This window comes from Erithacus rubecula (assembly GCF_903797595.1).
Source record: "Erithacus rubecula genome assembly, chromosome: 5".
Taxonomy (NCBI): Eukaryota; Metazoa; Chordata; class Aves; order Passeriformes; family Muscicapidae; genus Erithacus; species Erithacus rubecula.
The window spans coordinates 3,712,780-3,733,157 of record NC_136687.1 but is presented as its reverse complement, the minus strand read 5'-3'; the positions used below and the strand labels follow the sequence as shown (position 1 = coordinate 3,733,157).

The window sequence follows — 20,378 nt, the reverse complement described above, 5'->3', positions numbered from 1 at the left end:
GGGGGAAATGAGACTCCAAGCAAGGTTCTCCACAACATATGTTTGGGGACTGCTCAAGGCCTTAGACTTTATGCAACAAAGCAATTCCATGACAAAGCTGCTGTTCAACCATATTTCCTCCTGGTGCTGCTGGTTGGGAGGACTGGGCTCTTACAGGAGGCATTTTCAGTGATCACAGAGGGTGGTTTAGCCCAGTCATTGCTAATTACCAAGATCTTAATTTGCTAGCACCAGGAATTCCCCTCAGGCTTCCAACATTATTGAATTAAGTCCTGGCCAAAGAAAATTAGCTACTCTTTGAAAACATCTGTTGCAGTCTCTGGGAAATGTGGGGACGCTATTTATTTATTTGAGTGGAGGAACTTTTTTTTATTTTCTGAGTTACTCTGAATTCTATGCAGTCTATTCAAAGGGATTTATTTCACTTTCTAGGACTAGTCATTGCTGAGGGGAATGAAGGTTCTGTTGTTGCTTTGTCTTTTCCTTCACAAGCACTCTATCCTGGGATTCTGTCACCTAAGCCTGTTCAGGATGTACCAGTAAGCCTCTGCATGTGATCCCTTTGCCAAATCTTTGCTGAGATTAGAGGCAGCTTCACTGCTTTGGGCTGTGTGCTTGTCCATTTGAGTTCTGTGATGCACACAGAAATGGGAGGGTGGTATCTAAACTGAACATAGCAGGAGAGGAGGAATCCCTGGCTGCAGGGAGAGCTCCCTGTGTCATTTCTTATTTTAGCAGTGCTCCTGCAGAAGGAGAGGGAAAGCTGAGGAAGATTTGCCTTCATGGCACACACAAGCTGTGGAGATGTTTATGTTTGCTTGGAGGAAGGAGGTCTCATTAACAATATCTGAGTGCCCAAGGATGCAGAGAAATCACTTTGGATTCACACTCATTGTGCTGGGAAAAGAGAAAGTGTGGGGAGTGTTGCTTCTGTCTTGTTTCCCCTTGGGTGGAAAGTCTAGGGACAGAAATATGCCAGACTTTTGTGTTGAAGGGTCCTAGCAGGCTGGTAATTGTTTTTTATTGTTGATTTATGTCATTATAGGTCATGAGCATTCTAGGAATGGTCCTGGCTGTGTTTAATATATTATTTATCTGTCAGCATTCCTTTTGTTTGGATTGTGGTAATTTATGTGAGTTCTGATGCATTAGATGTGGTTTTGGTGAGACAGATGATTACAGAGCAGACAGCAAAGAATGAGTGAATGGACTGACAAGGAGGTAAAAGCAAAATCTGTGTAATTTAAAACAAATTGGAAAGGAAAATCTAAGCTCAAGAAAATAAATAAATAAAGTTGAAGTTATTAATGGACAGAAACTAACAAATGCAGCTACAACATTCCAGCCTGTCCCAGACAGATATGAACTAGCTCTGAAACAGAAACCTTATTGTACATTTGGAAGGATGTGCGATGTTCCTCTTGTAGGTCACAGGTGGTGCTACAAACATGGGCAGGACAGGAGTTTGTGCAGCTCTCAGTTTCTGTACCAAAGCAAAAGGTGATCCAGGGCAGGGAAGACATTGTGGATCCCATTAATTCATTCAGCAGGCAGAATATTCTCCTTGGAGATTTCTGGGCTCAATGTTCACAATTCTTGCCACCTGGCCTGGCAGCTTTGTTCATGCTGTAGAGGCCCTAGAAGAAGGCTCAAAGAAGGATTATTAATTAAAATCTCATGAGAAACTGATATTTACTTTGTATAGGCCAATGGATCATTTTATTTCCTAGAGCAGAATTCTGTAAAATAGGTAAATTTTCTATTAATGTAATTTAATAATAATACCCATATATATTTTTTTTTTGTACCAGGGAGCCCAGAACTGGACAGAGTGTTCCCCATACTCCAATTTCTCTATTCTCCAGCTCTCAGAAATGTGTCCTTTGGGTTTTATGAGCTGTATATCATGTCCTGGTGTTTGAAATCACAGAACCAGATAAGTTTTTGTTTCCTGAGGCAAGTCACAGGTTAAGAACTGTTATCACTTTCCTTGGGAAAAGCAGAAATCCAAAGCTTGCTATGTGTTTCAATTTGTTTTTAAATGCTAATAGTTATTATTTTTTCTCATAAAAAAGCCCCAAAACAACAAAAAACCCCACCATAGAATGTTCCCCATTGTTAACGGTGATTTAGGAAAAAGGGGGAAGGAGATTTGGTAAGTGTCCTGAATAGATGTTTTTACATTGGGGAATTTGTGATATGCAGGGATGAGACAAGCTTCAGGAGAAACTTGAGGTTAAATTTAGGGTATTGTTTTCTGAATTTTATGTGAAGCCTCTAGCCAATTTAACAGATATTCAGAAAATTGCCCGGGGCAGATTCTTTCAGGGACAAGAGACTGACACAGCTTGCTCACTGTTCTGTTAGGTCAAAGCACACAAAGAGCCAGGAAAACGTCAAGTGTGTGTTGAGCAGTGGTTAAAATTCAGAGTCCTGTCACAATTTCATGGCAAGTCTTTCAGTCTTCTCCCCAAGGCTTCTTCTCTAAGAACCTCATTTTATTTCCCTTTGAATTCACATTGCTCTTTCCACACAACCCATATTTCTGCCTGTTCCCACTTTTCCTAATTTAACCTTGTAATAAAATTCTAGCACTTTGCATATATGACTTCACATGGAAAAAAAGTCAGAGGAAAAGGAGCTTTTGCATATTTTCTTTTTTCCTTTATCACCCTAATAACCCTAATGAATTATCCTTCATGAACACATGTAACTCCTTTTATGAATCCATTGACCTCCAGAGCACTTTATTCCAGTGAATCCCACAGCTGAATTCCATTTCCTCTATTGCATTTTGATCCTTCACATTTTTTTGTATTGTGAGAAACTGAGGTGTCACCTCCTGCTCATCTTCCACAATGTGCTCTTGATTTTTAAAGGGCTTTATCACATTCCTTTCTTAATGTTAATTGTTCCAGGTAAATATGTTTGCAAATATGTAATTATCACTTGTGCCCTAATTGCAGAAATGTTCTTGCTTTCCATCAACTCAGCAAGATTTACTAGAAAATAGAGGGAGTCTTTAAGGAGAAACATTGGTTAGGATTACTGATTTCTATTATACAAATTCAAACTTCTCCTAGAGCAGAATTTATGTCTGAAAGAAATTTATTTCTTTACTCTTTTAATGGGACATCAGATATTAGGATTACTGATTTCTATTATACAAATTCAAACTTCTCCTAGAGCAGAATTTATGTCTGAAAGAAATTTATTTCTTTACTCTTTTAATGGGACATCAGATATATTAGAGTGGCCTAGTCTAGTTTTCCAGTGGTTTTCCTGACTTTTGATGGCGTTAAAACAGTTGAAAACAACACTGACTTAAATGCTAATGAAATTTTTGCTGAACTTTTCTAAAATTTGAGGGTTGTAGTGCCTCTGATTTACAAAGAAAATTATTTTAATTTAATCAAGCTGATCTATTCCCAAATGTCAGCTTTAACTAAACCTGAGGGAAAACTCATCAGCTGATAAGTCATGAAAACTGGGAGTCTTTTTTGATGATAAATGAAAATGTTGGCATAGACCATATTGGGAGAATTTTTCTCCTCTGTTAACATCAGGCTAAATAGTCACAGGTAATTATTTTTTGCATCAACACTCAAGAACCCCTCTATTATTTCTGTTATGAAGAAAAAAAATTGAAAATTTAAGCATCAGCTACTTAACTCTCAAAATGAGAGGGGTGCTATGGAGAGTAAAACTGTAGATTTTTTATTTTTGTTTTTTGGTGGATTTTTTTGTTTGGTTTTTTTTTTTGTTTTTCACTCAGTTTTAGTTGCTCTTAGCACCCCATATGCTTGGAGATGCTCTGTGCTAGGCAGTCTTTAGGGGAAATAATGAAAATTCTTCTTTGAGCAGAGCATGTTGTCCAAGCAAGTTCAAGATGTTACATTGGGCAGTCACTGGATGCTGCCAAACCCCTTCAGCTCAGAAAGGCCCCAGATAAAATCCTGAAGGAGGCAGAGTTCCCAGAGGGGAAAAGGGAGGTTTTGTTCACTTTTATGTGCTCTTTGGTGATATTCTCTTTTTTGAAACAGTCTTGTTTGATACCTGCTAGTGTGTGTCTGCCTCATTTTGTCTCAGAATAAGTTGGTATTAAAATTGCTTGGAACATCTAGAAAGTTCAACATCCCATGTAGAAGAAGGATAATTAAAGCAGCATCAGCATCAACAGTGCTAGAAGAGTTCTTGCAGCCTTTTTTGTCTTTCTTTCACTCACAAATCTTTTTCTCTAAATATTATTTGCATTTACTCTCCCTGTTTATATTAGCTGCCACTGTACCAGAACCTCTCTGCCACACACAGTCACTTTTGCTGTTTTAAGTCACTGTTCCACACCATTCATTTATTTATTTGGGCTTGGCTTTCCCTGCAGGCTTATTAGGATAACTCCATGTAATTTTGGTAGACTGCACCCCCATTCCCTGCTGCCTGTGGTGACAGCAGCCTCTTTCCTCCTCACCTTGTCCCTCAATGCTGGTGAAAATCAGCCCACTGAAGATTAGATGGAGCATGAAATAGCCCAGGAATGGCTTTTCTCCTGCTACTTAAACTTCATTTAATGAAGCTGAAACACAATGCCTTCAGCTGAAAAATGTGCTGGGAGCTCACCTCACTGGCTCAGGAAAGCATCTGTTGTGGTGAGCTGGAGCTGTCTTAGCTGAAGGCTAAACAGAGCTATTTGTAAAGCACATTCCCATCATGGAAATGAGGAAATGGAGTCAGTGGAGCAGAGAACAGAGGCTGGACTTTGGGATTTGTGTGCTAGGGGAGAGTTCAGAGCTACAAGTGAGTAAAAATAATGCTTAGATCATATAAAAATCTTAGGGAAATCAGCTCTTCAGTTGTTTTAAGTATGCCATCCTTATCATTCTCTCTTTAATTAAAGGGTACTCAAAATTCTTGCAATTTTTTTTTATTATTTCTGAATCTTCTCCATCTCCTCTTTAGCAGTAACATCTTGCCAAGCTGAAGAGTATAGTTAAATAAAGATCATTGCCCCAGGCAAAATAAGAATCTGAGAATCTGTTTCTTCATAACAGAAACCATTCTAACTCAACCCAAAATGCATATTTCACATTCATGCTCAGGTTTTGAGTTTGCTGACCCAATGGATGGAAGAAAACAAATAGAAATTTACTGATTTCACTGTAATAACTAATGATCTGTACATTAGGAAGGAATTATGGACTTTGCAAAGAATTATCTCTAAATTCTACATAATCAATATTTATTGCACAGAATCAACATAATGAGGACAATAAAATCCCAAGAAATTGGAATCCTCCACATAATTCCTGCAGAAAAAATATCCCTTTGGATTAAGGCTTGGTAGAGTCAGGGGAGAGTGCTGTATACCATTAAAAAACTCCGAAACTTTTCTTTCTCAGCTGCATAGAGACCCTCTTTTTACCCCTGCACAGACAGGAAATGACAGTCTTTAAAGCAACATGTTCAGAAGTTGTTTTTTTGCTGATGAAAGATTTTGGCCATCAGGCTAAACTAATTTTTTTTATGTTTAAAGGAGACTGTGGAGTCTCCATCCTGGAAATACTCAAAAGCTTGAGCAGGGAATTGAACCAGATGGTCTCCAGAGATCTCTCCCAACATCAACCATTCTGCAATCTCTGTGATTTGTAATAGGTATAAAAGCAGGTGAATGTATTATAATATATGTTCTCACTAATTTAACAAACACAAAATCTTGGCCTCAGACAGAATTTGCTATGCTGGGTGATCTCTTAGGGATTTTCTTTAATTTCCATTTCCAGGTCTGCATAATTATGAAACCATCTCTTGTATATTAGAAGTGTAATAAAATCCACTTCTTAGAGTATATTTTACACTCCTAATGGTTGACAGATCTTTAATATCTCAGCTGTTTCTGCAAGTGAAGACAAGGGTATGACCTCCTAATTTGTGTTTTAAAAGAAACCGTCTTCTGAAGTCAAAAGAAATGGACCCCTCTATCTGATAGGCACTGGATTTATAAATTAATTTTAGAGGAGAACCTTTTTTCAAATGCTGTTTTGTTATAACAGGCATTTGACATGTTGTGAGTTGTCACCAACATGCACTTTTACTATCAGAGATCTCCATATCTGACAGTGCTTATTTGTGAACAAATATAAAAATTGGCACATGTGTTTCTGCCAACTCAGCCAGCCAGCCTGCTCTAAAACAATGATAAATTATTGTCAGAATCTCGGGGCAATAATGTGCAGGAGGAATGAATGCACCATATCTATTAGACAACAGTATCTATGAGCTACTTTGTGAATCCTGACATTGAAGAATCCACTGTTCTAGCCACAGTGATGTGCAGAATTGAAAGGACTCGAGTCCTGCACAGAGAAGTTATTATGAATTCACCAGAGTTCTATGGCAGAAGCTGTTTGTTTGAGATGAAAAGACACTATTACACTGTCACACTGAAAGATGGCTCCTTTCAGCCAGCTGGGCCAGCCAGAGGTTTTGTCTGGAATGCATGAAAAACGGGATGTTTTTATAGCTTTCAAATGAAAAGAGGTGTGTAATAATGGCAGGTGGTTAGAAGCAATAAAACCAGTTCACCTTAAACACCTTTCTTCAGAGCAGGCAATTTATATGTTACCTGAGGGGAAGGGCATCCACCCATGTATGACTGAAGAGAGCAGTGTAGTTTAATTTGTATTTATGGTTCTAAAATAGGGGTGTGAAGCATGAATGGAGGAGTTGAATGGCTGGAGACAGCCACAGGACCCACAGGGAAACTCAGCAGCACCATCATGTTCTTCTGTGCTTTTCCTTGTCCTTCCTGCCAGGGGGGATTGAATCCTGGGTTTTAGTACAAAAGCCTTGAGATTCCTGTTCTTGGTTCTCAGAGCTGAGCCTGGGTGTTTGGAGTTAGGCAGATTCTCAAGGACTGATCAGATTATAAACAGATTATACCCATCCTATAATAGTTTAACACTGACATGAGGATATAAATCCACAAATTTTGTGGGTGAGTTTGTATATAATGAATAAATAGCTGCTGTTTTCAATGAGCTATTCCAGGCATGGAGAAGCAGCCTCAAGACAGAAGCCAAGAGCTCACAGTGCCTTGGTCTGCTCAGAATCTGCAGCAGAGACCTCCCCTCACTGCAGAGAAAATCAAACCTTCAGACTGAATGAGGAGATGCAGGAACTGGGAGATGTGGGACAGTCTGGCTTTCAGTTCTTGCTCCTCCTTTCTGCCTGACAATCCATCCTCATCCCTGGAAAAGTGTCCTTGTCAAAGGGAGGAGTGTGGCAATATCTCATCATATAGGATTTCCCCTTGGCACCCATTTCTCTGACAGCCAGTCATGCTGGCAGTACAAACCATCAGGGTTTGTATTTTGTGTGTATTTGGGGAGGTGAACCAAGCAGAATCTGGTGTGAGTGTCACCCTGAGAGCAGAGAGATGCTCTTGTCATCTGACACATTAACAAAAGAAACCTTTACTCCACACATGGAGCACAAAACCAAACCAATTAATAAATCTTTTAATCATATCTCTTTCCCTTATGAAAAGCATCCTCTCTGTGCATAAAATGCATTAAGAGCATAGAAAGAAATTCAAACCATTTTCCTTTGCCATTGTGTCCTAATGTGAGTGTAATATTGTGTGACATTTCCCAGATTGGGTTTGGTGAATTCCCACTGAAAGATGAGGCAGAAAAAGAAAACCCCACTTTGCTACGTGTCTTTATTGTTCTTATGATAACAACTACTTCACATGTTAAGAAACTGCAGCCAGTGGGTGAAAAAATCAAATTCCATGTCACAGCTGATGTTTATATACCTTGTGAAAGATTGGTACAGATAACCATAAAGGCTTCAAATCTGTCCTTACTAACAGACTTAGTTCCTGTAGCCTTTGTAAATGAAATAACTTGTTTCCTTCATTACCTCTGGGATCCAAAACCAAGCACGAATTTTGTTACTTCTGAAGAAAATGTCTCTTTCTATTGGCCATTAGTAACCTAAAGGCCAGAAGTGCCCCTGATCACCCATATAAATCTCCACTTCCATGAGAACTGGAGCTGCCAGATCAATTGACTTGTCACCATGGAGGGCACAGGGGCTTGGGAGATTGAAACTGATATTTTGCAAACTGTTTTGTTTTATTTAAGCTGAATGCCATTGTAAACTTGAAAGGAGCTACAAGGAGACTTAATTTGAAAACATAAAGGTCACTGAAGGCCTGACAAATGGGATGCCTTTGGCAAAAATATCCTGGCTGACTTGAGCACTACCTCTGAAAATGAAAACAACCAATGCAAGTTATAATAAATTTGAATGCACAGAAAGACTCTGGGTGTGTTTCTGTCCTTAAAGCAGCCAAGCAGACACAACCCTAGTGCTGTTTCAGCCAGACAAGTCCATTTGCTCTTGTTTGATGTGTGGTGTTAATGGTAAATTGTGATAGCAATGCTGGTACTGTGGAGCTGCTGACTGACAGAGCTGGGCCCCTTGCTCACACAGAAATCACCCATGTGCTGAAATTCACTCATTTTCCATTGACTCTACATCAGGTAATGACTCTTTTCTATACCTGGCCTAGAGGTGTAAAGGCAGTACAGAGATTCTCCAGGAAGTGATGACTACAAGCTCCAAAACTGGTGTACAAATCTGTCATCTAATCCTAATGTGTTAGATTTTATGAAAAGACAGTGTGTTAGAGAAGCAAATAGATGCCAGTGAGAAGAATCAGAAGGGGATTGTTTTTTCATGTGTGGAAGTCACAAAACAGGCCTGACCACAATGCATGTTAATAAATATATGTATATATTTATACACTCATATGGGTTATAAAATATGCTTAGGTATTTACAGGATAACTTTTTTTTGTAGTCTCTTATGCACATGAAGATGGTTTTCATAACAAGCCAATGAGGGATAGTTCCTTGGTGAAGATGTTTTCTGTCCCTACATGTCTTTCATTCCTGCAGCCACACCTGCCCTGAGAGTCCCTCAGAACTTTTTTGAAAACTAATTCCTGAGTGTGGATAAAGTTGGTGAAATTTTTCCCCACCAGAAAAGTGTCTTGAACTCAAATATCCTCGATTTTACAAGTGTAAGGAATACAGAATTCACATGGTATCAATATAAGCTCCCCATCAGGCTGATCATATTTGAAAGCATATGGAAATGTAAATAATGTAAATATCCAGATAGTGCTCACGACCCTCCTTAAGCCCAGCATGGTAAATCAGGGTGTTCAGGAATACAAATTCTATTCTAAATTGCTTTCCTAGTGGAGAAGCCAAGGTTAAGGCTAAGGTGTTAACAGAAAGTAAAGAAATCTGATAGTAGAAGGCTTCTTGCTCTTGCAAAAGGAGATGAAATGTGGATGTGCAGGGGCAGATGGTGCGAGTTCAGCCAGAAATAAGATTTGGTTTCTTAGAGCTGAGGGAAATTAAACATGGAAACAACTTCCCTCCGGAGGCAAGGAGGTCCTCAAGTGTTGTGTGTGTACTTTTCAGCACAAGATTAAATGTCTTTTCCAAAGACAGGCTTTAATTCCACATCTTGGAAGAATTTACAGAACACTTGCTAATCACCATGTCTTGAGATTATCAACTCTCTATTTCTAACAAGTTAGCTTAAAAAAAAATCCAACCATTAAATACAGGCACTGAAAGAGGGGGACAAAAAGGAGGAGACATCAATAAGAAAAGCAAAAATGTCTTTCAACAGCTTATGTTTGCCTGCATGGGTTTTATTTCAGGAAGCTGTTCTTGGAGAGGGAGAATTTGCCCCAAGGAGTCCCTGTCCTGTGAGCTCTGGTGCCTGGGCTTAGCCCTGATTTTGAAGGTAAAAAGGGTCTGACACCCATGAGAAGCTGAGGATGTGTGAAAGTGTTGGCAAAGCTGGGACACAAGTAGGGACCTGTGAAAGGGAAGGAAGGGGAGGATACAGAACAGCTCTCTTCTACAAACTGGGGCAAATAAAGTGACTTTATCACCAATGTTCACTGAAAATTAAAAGAAAACCCGAAAAAAAATTTTTTTGATTAATCTAGTTGACTTTTAATTCTTCTTTTTTGAATCCTTTTTATTAACTGAAGACCACTGCTTTTGTATTTGCAGAAGATGAACTGAAACACCCAGTTAGAGTTTAAGCACTTTTTCTACTTCTCATGAAGCAAGAAATACATTTTGATGGAAATCTTTGCCTGGAACTCTGTTTTAAATAGATATGACAAGGAATTCACCAGCCAAACTTAGACTACCTGCATGCCTAAATTAAGCCACAAATTGACAGACACCAGCTAACCCAAATACAATGTGTTCTCCTCCCAGAGGTGATTTTCCTTCCTATCATATGCCTCTCTCTAGGTGGGAAAAAAGCAGAATGTGTTAATGGTTGTGAAAATCAAAGATATAATCACTTTGTAAAAAGCCTGGCAGATTTCTTCTATTTTTAGTTGGATGTCTTTGTATTATTGCAAACATGAATTTCTGGTAGTCCATGATGAGCAAATCTAAATCCTGCCTTACTTAGTGTGGACACAGAATGAACTTCATTAATGCCAGATTCCCTGTGCAAAGCTATGTATCATTGATTAACATAAAAAAGGAGGCAGGCTGGAGTAAATCATATATCAAGTCTCAGACCAAGACAAAAATATGCTTAGACCATCTTGTTAAGTGTCTTTTTGGTAAAAGAACTCTTCATCTAACCTTAGTTTTCTACACCTGATTCAACCAACTTAATCAATGTCAATTTGGGCATATTTTTCAAAATTTCTATCATCTCCATTCAGTGCAAAGTACTCATGTTTCTTGATAGCTCTCATTATATTCTTTTCTTAAATAAAAAGAGGTAAAAAAATATCAGTTTTTAAAAATTAAAACTTTGAATTAATTATCATTCAGAAGTGCTTAAAAGCCTTTTATTGACTTAATATTAAATTCATAATTAACCTACATTGTAGTTTGGAGCATTGTCTGCTTGCTGATTACTGGTGAAAAGCCAGATTTTGTTTTCCATCCTACATTTCAGGTGTTTGCTCACTAGGTGATGTTCATGTCCAGAGAATCCTACAAGGTGCTGAAGTAACTAAGCCATGAAAGAGAGATTGTCAGACATCATGGGGAACAGCATCTGGTCAAATAATTTTGTATGAAAAGTATCAGTGAAAGATGTTCCACTCTAGAATTTTTGTTCACCCTAAACTGAGAAGAATGTGTCTATTTCCCAGTTTAATTTTTATTTCCAGGGAATCTCAGTAAAAATGATTTTTAAAACGATATCACAAGCCACAGAGTATTTTTGCAGAGCAGTTAATTTTTGGTTTACTATCAAGTGTTACCATTGTTTGTCTCAGAAAATGAAGTTTAAAGAACTCTCTTGCTTGGGACCTCTGGCAAGTGCATCTAATGGCAGAGCCTGGCCCTGTTTCTCTGCTTAGTTTTATTCTCCTGACTTCTGGAGATTAAAAAATGCAACCTCTTTACAGAACAAAGGAGTGATACACTCCTGAGCACAAAGGGATGCACCTTCACACTGGCATCTTAAAGCTGTGCTGTGGATTTTGAGAACATATTTCTCCAGAGTATCAATTTGTTTTGTTGTTAGTTTTTTTTTTTCCCCCCCCTTTGGGAAGATAGGTTTTATTGTTACAAAGCTCTTTTTGTCGAGGTACTTGTGGAGAAAGGAAAGAAAAAAGCAGTACAGGGGCAGTAATGGCTGAGAACAACTGATAGATATCTCTTGTAAGGAAAACATTTTGCTTTCATCTCCCAGCCCTCACTATTCTGTTCGTTTACCTCTCCCTGAACCTCCTGGAAGTGCTGTTAACATTTTCTGTAAATGGGCTATTACAGGCAGATACTGAAGCAGAGGTGTTAAATTGTTGGTTCCTCCCTGCCCTACCCAGTCTCTTCCTGGCCCTGAAGACAAACTGGTGGATGTCACAGTGACTTTTTACTCCTTTTGAGTGTTGAATACAGAAAAAAAAAAGTCTTTTAAACCCCCAACACTTTCTCAAAAAGTGGATCTGATGTGAACACACATGGAGGAAAAACTCCCCAAGGTCTCCCCAGCAGAATGTGAATGTTGGTTGGAGAGAGAAAACTGTTGAGGTGTTACAGAAAAGAACATTGAATTGTAAGGGCAGGGTGATGAAATGCAGTGTGGGGGCTCAGACTGGTCTGTGGAGCAGCACAGCAGGTCATACTCCAAGGACTGATTCCCCTGCACATGCTGTGATTTTCTGGGGTTTATTTTGGTTTGTTCAGAGATGTGACAACTCCCTCCGGTAGAGTTGTTCTGGCCATATTCATCCAGAACTGAGCTAATCATCTTAAACTCTCTTTATAGTTGTGGAGAGACATGCATAAATGATTTATCTCTTCACAGATATGAGAATTCTCTGACACAGGCATTCTGACTAAACACAGCCTGAGATACAGGCAGGGATCCTCTTCTCTGGGTCAGAGAACAGATCCTTTATGGATATTTGCCATGATTTCTGTGGTTGTTCTGTGTGGCTTTTATGGGTGGATTCATCCAGCTGAAGTTAGGCACTCAGGGAAAAAAAGGAAGATTTGGATATGAGTCATACATGTTTTCAGTGAGACAGCAAAAATTTTTCATTCCCTTTCTTTCTGTTGGACTCCTCCTTCCCAGCCTGTTATTTATGATTCTCTTTATTTCAATAAAGGAATTTTGGGGTTGGTCTTTCATTCTGTCATTTGTTTGAAGGACTGATAGAATGATATCATCCTATTCTCCTATTTCTGAATGTGGAAGAATGCACCCCTATTTTTAGAGGCTTCCTATAAATAGAGACAAATAAACAGTTAATTTCCTGCACCAGTTCTGAGCTGTATTGTTTGAAAGAATGGTCTTTGTTATTTTCCAAAGTAATTTTAGAGAAGTTGAAAAAAAAAGCTCCAAACTTCTTTTTAGCTCAAAGTACACATTTTTAAGTGCTCTTTTGAGTGGCTCAAGCACTAAGAAAAAATTATGCTCATTCTTACTTATGGGAGATGTAAGATTCAGCAAGAAATTGTCAGGTGTTTAATAAGGACCTGACTAAACCAGAGGAAGAAAGAGAGAAAACATTGCTGCAATGGGAAATACCAACCTGAGAATATTATGTGATGGTTTGGGAATTTTTTTTTTGATACATTGGGAAAAACCTTTCTGGTAAAAGCAATGTTTGCACCCCAGCCTTCTGCTTCAGGTGTTTGATTTGTATGAATGTAGTTCTGAAAATAAAAGGATCAAACACAAAAACACTTTTAGCTTTTAATGATTCTAACTGCATTTCTTACTGCACAGTGTGTTTTTGGGCTGGGGGAGAATTCAAGTTTCATCCAATGGTGGTTGGTGCTGGGAGAAGTAACTGGTGCTAAGCAATTTTACCTTTATTTCTGCAGCTCATGTTTTTGATGTTGGCAAATGCAAGTGTAGTTTTCCTTTGGGTCAGGGAGAGGAAGGAGTAGATAACTTAACTCTGCAAATTTTTCTGTGACCTTTAAAAACAACTCACCTGATATATTCACAACATTCTCCCTTCAACAGAACTGAGCTAACAGTAAATCCTGCTGGGCTTGAGCTGCAGATCTGTGCACTCCAGATTCAGCTGGCAAGCAAAGCAAAGCACAGCAAAGCAGACTGATTTGTCTGAAAAGGAGCAGTCGTGGCTGCTGGTGAAGTGAAGTGATGGGAAGAATTTCAGGCTGCATCATTTCCTTACACTGGGTTGCCCTAGGAAAGGCTTTTTGTTCTTCTCTGCCAGGGATCAGCTCACAGCTGGGGACACTGAACCAGCTTCAGCTACAGGACAGTCTGCAGCCTGGAGTGTCACAATCCCCTGCTGGATCCTCTGGCACCAAACCACTGCCCTCACTCCTGCTTCTCCCCCTTTCTATCAAGCCCTTTCTACTCATGAGCAACATTGAAGGGGCTGAGCTGGCACCAAGGACAGTGGGGAGACACCAAACCCCATTAGTGGTGATGGCAGACACCAGGGACAGTGGGGAGACACCAAACCCCATTAGTGGTGATACAGACACTAGAGACAGTGGGGGGACCCCATTAGTGGTGATGGCAGACACCTCACTGCATCCCACCCCACTGCTGAGTCAGGGGTGATGTCAAAGCTTCATTTGCTGTTTGATTAAAAAGTCTCACACACGTCTGATATGTGAAAGTAAGAGCAATGTACTGTGAGTGATAATTCTGACTGAGTTTTCAGGCTTATGAAGTTGAAAGAGGGGTGAAATGTGGGGAGACTTCCATCAACCCCTATCAGCTGTGAGATTCTGTCCCTGGGGGTCTGTCAGACAGAGGAGGGGCAGTTCAGCTTCTCCTGGTGCCCCACTGCCAGGTCTGTGAGGCACAGATGAGACCATGCCAAATCACACTAATGGAACATTAAATTCATCATCTATTTCAAGGGCTAAGGCTCTTCAGGAGCAGAAAAGAATTTATTTACTCTTTAGAAACCTTTAGTCAAGATTCCAATACAGAAAATATGTGGTATCCCAGAAGCTCAGACTTGGTGATCTTGGAGGTTTTTTCTATTTATGATTCTTTATGAACAGTCTGCTTCCCTCTACTCTTTTTTCTTCACTTAAAATGGGGTGAAATCTTGAGTTTTGACTATATATATATACCTATATAATCTATATATCTATATATCTATATATAATCTATATATCTATATATCAATATATCTATATATCATCTATATGTTTATAGATCTAATCTATATCTCTATATAGATATCTATCTATCTATATCTATTTATCTATCTATTTATCTATATCTAAGTAGATATCTAATTATTTATATATATCATCTATATATCTATATATCTATGTATTGCATATCTCCATTCTAATTAATTCCATGTTGAACTGTCCAACACTCAAGCTCTGACAAACACTTAAACCCACTAACTTTCCATTATGGCTGTGTGTATAATTTTATCACAGAAAAATTAATTCAGTGTTTCTCTACGTCGTGCACGTAGCTTGACAAAGCGTCTGCCTGAGCAGGGCTGTGTAAAAATAAAAATAATCAGTTTTGTGCAAGTTTCATGAGTCAATCTGCCAAAGCATGTTTTTGAAATGGATAGATTGCTTAACTTTATTCATACATCTTATGGTAATTTCCCTTTCCTAAGGTATAAAAATGACAGATAGGAGTGTTTTGTGGTAATTTTTCCTTCCTCACATCTTTGATTTGGAAGTGAATTTAAGCTCTAGAAATTAGTGAGGGCTGAAGAATAACTCAAAGTGCTTTGCCGCACAGAAAATACACAATTTACATCTGAATCCAGGCTGTAGAGTAAGAACATGGAAGTGTCACTACAGACAAAATTCAAAGATGCTATTTCTGCCTTGCATTTCCATCTCATTTGGAAATCTTGCAGCAGTGGGTTCCATTCTGAGCTCTACAGGGTCAAAAAAGGAAATGGAAGAACAGACATGGAAAAACCTCTGTGATTTTGGCACAACAAGAAGAGAGACTCTGGGGTAAAACTCTCAGAACACCTTGAATTATTTCACTCTGTGTGTTTCCATTGTGGGTTTCATCCATGGAATTCCTGTAGGATGCTTTAATTGTGGATTCAACAGGATCCACACAGTACAGCAGGATCCAACACTACAACAGGATGAGTAAAACAAGACATGATCTCTAGCTTGTCAGTGATTATCTGGAAGAAAAACACAGAGAATCTGGAAACCCTCCAATGAAAGTAAATTTTGAAAAAGACTTGAAAATTGAGCTACACCCTTTCCTTACAGAGCTAGAAATGAACTGTTTACTAATAACTTTATTATGCTTGTTTACTGCTCCCTAGTGCTTAATTATTATTTTTAGGGATGTGGGCTTTATTTAATCATTTTAACATAAGAACTGTCTCTTGAGCTGAGGAAATAGAAAGGATGGAATCTGCAATGCACAGCATACAGCTGGTTGAACTGTGCACAGCAAATAATTCACTGGCTCAGTTAAGCCTTATTATCTCTCTGAAAATTGTCCAGACAGAGGCTTTGATTATTGTGAAATTGTTAATCACTCAAAATTGTTTGACAAACATTTTATAGAAACAGAGTCCAGCTTATGAGCTGGTCTCAAGCTCTTTTATTCTCCACCCCAAATTCCTGCAATGTGCTGGTGGGACAAACACAATGTCTGGAGGTTTAGATGCACAAAGTCAGCAGAGGGGAAGCCAGTAGATGGTGCTCAAGGTTGTGAAGCCAAATTCTGGGGGTTTAGGGAGGAGGAAAATGTGTGGTTATAAGCCCTGCAAATGTCAGTTTTTGTCTGTATGTGTATCTATGCTCAGCAGGTAAGTCCCTTAGTTTTTGGCTTCTCTCCCATCTGAAACATTTAAAATATTTGAGGGATGGGGAGTTGGGTAAACTGTCCTTGTGAGCTCATGCTGCCAGGAGAAATCACAGCACTGCTCTGGAGAGAAAAATCCCAGTGTGGAGGAAAGCTTAGGGAGAAGGACAAAATTCACCCAAAGGCCACAGTTTTCCATTTTCTCCTCTCCCTCTTGAGATCTGGATTACCCTAAAATTTCCATCATTTGCAGGATGGCAGCAGGAGCAATCTCTTCAGGCTTTGCTGTCTACACTTCACCCAGCTCCTTCAGAGCCCTGGTTCCAGTGATCATTGTCTGGGAATGATGCTCACACCTCCTGTTGCTCATTTTTTTCCAAAGGAATTCTCCTTTTTTGAAAATTAAAATAACCAAATCTCCAGGCACCTCTGCTGAGAGCTTGAATTCTTAATTGCCTCATTGCCTGCCTGAAAGATTTGGATTCTCTTAGTCTAAGGTGCAGAAGTCCGAAGGAAAGCATGGGAATTGTCTTCCAGTGCAGAAGAGGTTGCTGAGAAGCAGGAGGTCATAAATTCTCCATGTCTGCTCCACAGAGTGCAAGTTTTAACAGGCTGAAATTAAAGCAGGGGCTATTTAGTCTGAACATTAAGAAAAGCATTTATAACTTTAAGGGCAATGAAGCACTGGACTTGTTTTTTGAGAGAATATCCCTATCAACAGTGATTTTTAAGCGAAGACTGGGAAAAAAAGGTGCCAATTTTAGCACAAATAAAATATATTCTGTTCTAAAGAACGTGTGAATGCATGTGTAGGTGATCTGGATGAGTTCTCAAAATCTCCTCCATCCTAAATTCTGGTTTGCTCACCAAAGGTAGATTCCATTAGCTGCTTTTCATAGTTCTCCAAATAAGTTTTTTAATAATAGAGTACATTGCAAAAGCTGAATCTATCCATATAGGCTTTTTACCTGATTTATCAGGTTTTACTTCTATTTACCTTTTTACTTTTAAGCCCTATAAATACCCTGTATTTCCAGCTTTTGATAGGTAAACAGGAAGCCTGCTTGTACGCTTCAGTTCTCTCTGCTTTTTACAGCAAGAAGATAAAAGAGACATAAAACATTAAGTCTGCAATTTGGTCACATGTATATTTCATAAAGGCAACTTACTGAGTAATATATGGAAGGCTTTTGCAGGCAATCTTTACAAGGCACACTCTGCTTGGTGAGTGAGGTGCTTGCATTATTGATTTTAATAGAATTCTGCAGAGTAAGGATAAATTGTGTTAATCCTGCCTAAGAAGGTGCAGCAGACTGAGGATCAGATGGCTGCTGGGATATATTCTGTGACCAGAATGCTGTTTTATGACCAATAGAGGCAGCAATTCCATAATGCACAAGGTCCAAGTGCAATAAACAGGGCTTTGGTATCATAGATTTCCCCAGGACTTGGAGCAATAAAAATGTTTATGATGCTGAGCACTATGGTGGTGTATTGCTTGGAAAACATGCAACAATAAGAGGGGGATTGTGTTTGCAGCAGCACTTTAGGAAGGTTGTGGTTTGCTCAGAGAACCTTGCACCCACATTCTAATGTGTGTCCAGACAACTTTGTGTCCATTTTGCTGTTTGCAACTTCTTCCATCTAATTCCTCTTTTTTCTCCTTATGATGTGTTTTCTAATTTGGGGCATGGAAGACATCTCTCTGTGAGCTGGGTACAGATAGTGCCTATCTCAAAACCCTTCCCTGTTCTATTTGGGCTGATTCTTTGTCATTTAATAATAACCTACTGCTTCTGCATGGTAAATGTCCATTTGTATGCTCTCCACTCTCAGCCTGAACAAGATGTTTTGCCTCAACCCTTAATGAAACTGAACTCAGCTCATAATGAAAGAATTCTGGTGACATCCCTCTAGCATATCTCCAAATGATGTAGAGCACTACCAGGATATCATTGCACTTGATTTTCATTTATGCCCCTTCCCATTACACTCCAAATTGGAGTGAGATTAATATTAACATTTTTTATGTTAAAACTCATGATTAATTTTGAATATTAGTATTGGGTAAGGTGAGAAAAATGCTAAATGCTGTTTCAAACGCTGGTTTGTATCAGTGTGGTTATATTTACATACCTGAAAATACCCAAATGTTTATGGGCATAAAGAAAAGGCTGTGTTGGGACTGGCACAGCAAAGGTGCAGTCAAAAGATTGGAGGAAAACTCTGTGAGAGTCTCTGCTAAAGGGAGTGGAGTGCACAGATGTGTGTATTCACTCCTGGGCTCTAAAACAGGCACTGCTAAACAGAAAAACACTAAAATGGATTGCATAAGGCAGATTAAGAAAGAGAAGGGAAAATCAGCCTCAAATAAGTGATTTGCCCAAAGTGATGTAAAATTTAGTGGTTGGGCCATTATTAGAAACCAGGTTTCCAAAACCTCCAAGCCTCTGTCTTGGAACTGAGAAACAGCAAGAGAAGTTAAAGAGAAGTGCTAAATTCTGCTTCAAATTCTAAAATCCAGCGTGTCAAAACAATAATTTTGCACATCAAGTGCAAAAAGCATTTGGAGCAAAAGAAATTTTGCAGTAAAATTTGATTGAATCAGGCTTCTTTGTTCTTGTTTTGCAACCATTACTCTTTTTTTGGTTGGGTTTTAGTGTTAATCATTTATGAGAAAAAAGGTAAAGAGGGAAAGGAAGAAAATTCTGAAGCAATAAACACTAGATTGATGGAACATAAAATTCCCATGTATTTCAGCACAACTTGCTCATAGCAACAAAGTCTTCTGCAATGCTGTTGCAAACCTTATTTTTGTTTAATAAAGTTTATACAATCTGTCAGTTTTTAAATTAACTGCATGACTGGCTCCCATTTCAGTCACGACATTTTAAGACCATGTAAACATAATCACTGGCTGTGAATGAAATACAGGGATGTGGAACTGGCAGAGACTGCAGGGAATGTGAAGGGAAAACTTGTTATTTTACTGACAAAACAAAACAGCAAAAATACATTTCTAAAAAACTTTCCTACTGCTTTTCTTCTTTTTTTCTTTCTTTTTTTTTTTTTTTTTAAGGCATTTTTAAGATGCCAATTTACCTTTTTTCCCTCCTTTCCATGAAGATATGGCTGGTTATCCTTAGTTTGAGCTTTTGATAGTAATTTTTCATATTGATTTTCCAAATTGTTTTTCAAAATTGCATGACAATGCTGAAAAATGAGTTCATGAAATCACTCTTGCCACTCAATTTTCAGAGTGAGGGGAAAAAAAAGAAGGAAAAAAGAAAAGGCCTGTTTCTTCAGATGAATTTGATACATTTGCAACCATGGTCTGTTAAAAATACATACAATTAATGTGAAAATAAAGTGAATAAATGCAAATTTGATGTGTCTGTCCAGACTGGCTCTATTTGAAGGGCTCATCTGGAGTGAAATACAAATGGACTTTCCTGTGGACAGCACTGGTGTGAGAAGCTGCAGCACACCATGGGCTCTGTGCTACTGCAGGGTGATGAAAATGTCTTTTTTTGAGCCTCATTCTGCTCCCTGGCTCCTGAGAGGCTGCCTGTGGTCAGACTGTGCTGTGCAATGAGACCCTCAAGGTTTTCAGGTGGCAAGAGATGTATTGCAGCATCTTTTATCAGGTTTGAAGCTGCCTAGGGAGGTATTTATTAATTCCTTTGATCATGGACCATTGTCCTTACTGGGCTCACTCTGCAGGCTGACAGGAACATGGAATAAATTCTTGGAGAAATCACATTGCATTCCCTCCTTTGTGCTTTAAGTGCCAAGTGCAAGTCTAATTTTATAGATATATTCCCATCTGAAATTCTTAATTGCTGAATAGTTTTCACCCTGGGGAAAGGATGAGAGAGCCAAGCTGATGGATCTCAACTGTGCTGCCTAATGCAGCTCTGGAAGGGGCTCAGACAGATGTGGAGAGCCTGGAAAAAAACCTGTCTGGGTCAAACTCAGCCAGAAAATGCACAGTGGAATGAAGACAAACACACTGTGTGACCAGATGGAGATGGAGCTACACATCTCCTGCT

The 20,378-nt window shown here is 39.0% G+C and overlaps 1 long non-coding RNA gene across 1 annotated transcript in view; it reads right to left on the bottom strand.

The window, feature by feature from the left end:
• Positions 1-20,378, bottom strand: part of LOC306802201 — a 234,084-nt gene that overhangs the window by 66,150 nt on the left and 147,556 nt on the right. The gene's annotated exons all lie outside the window — the stretch shown is intronic.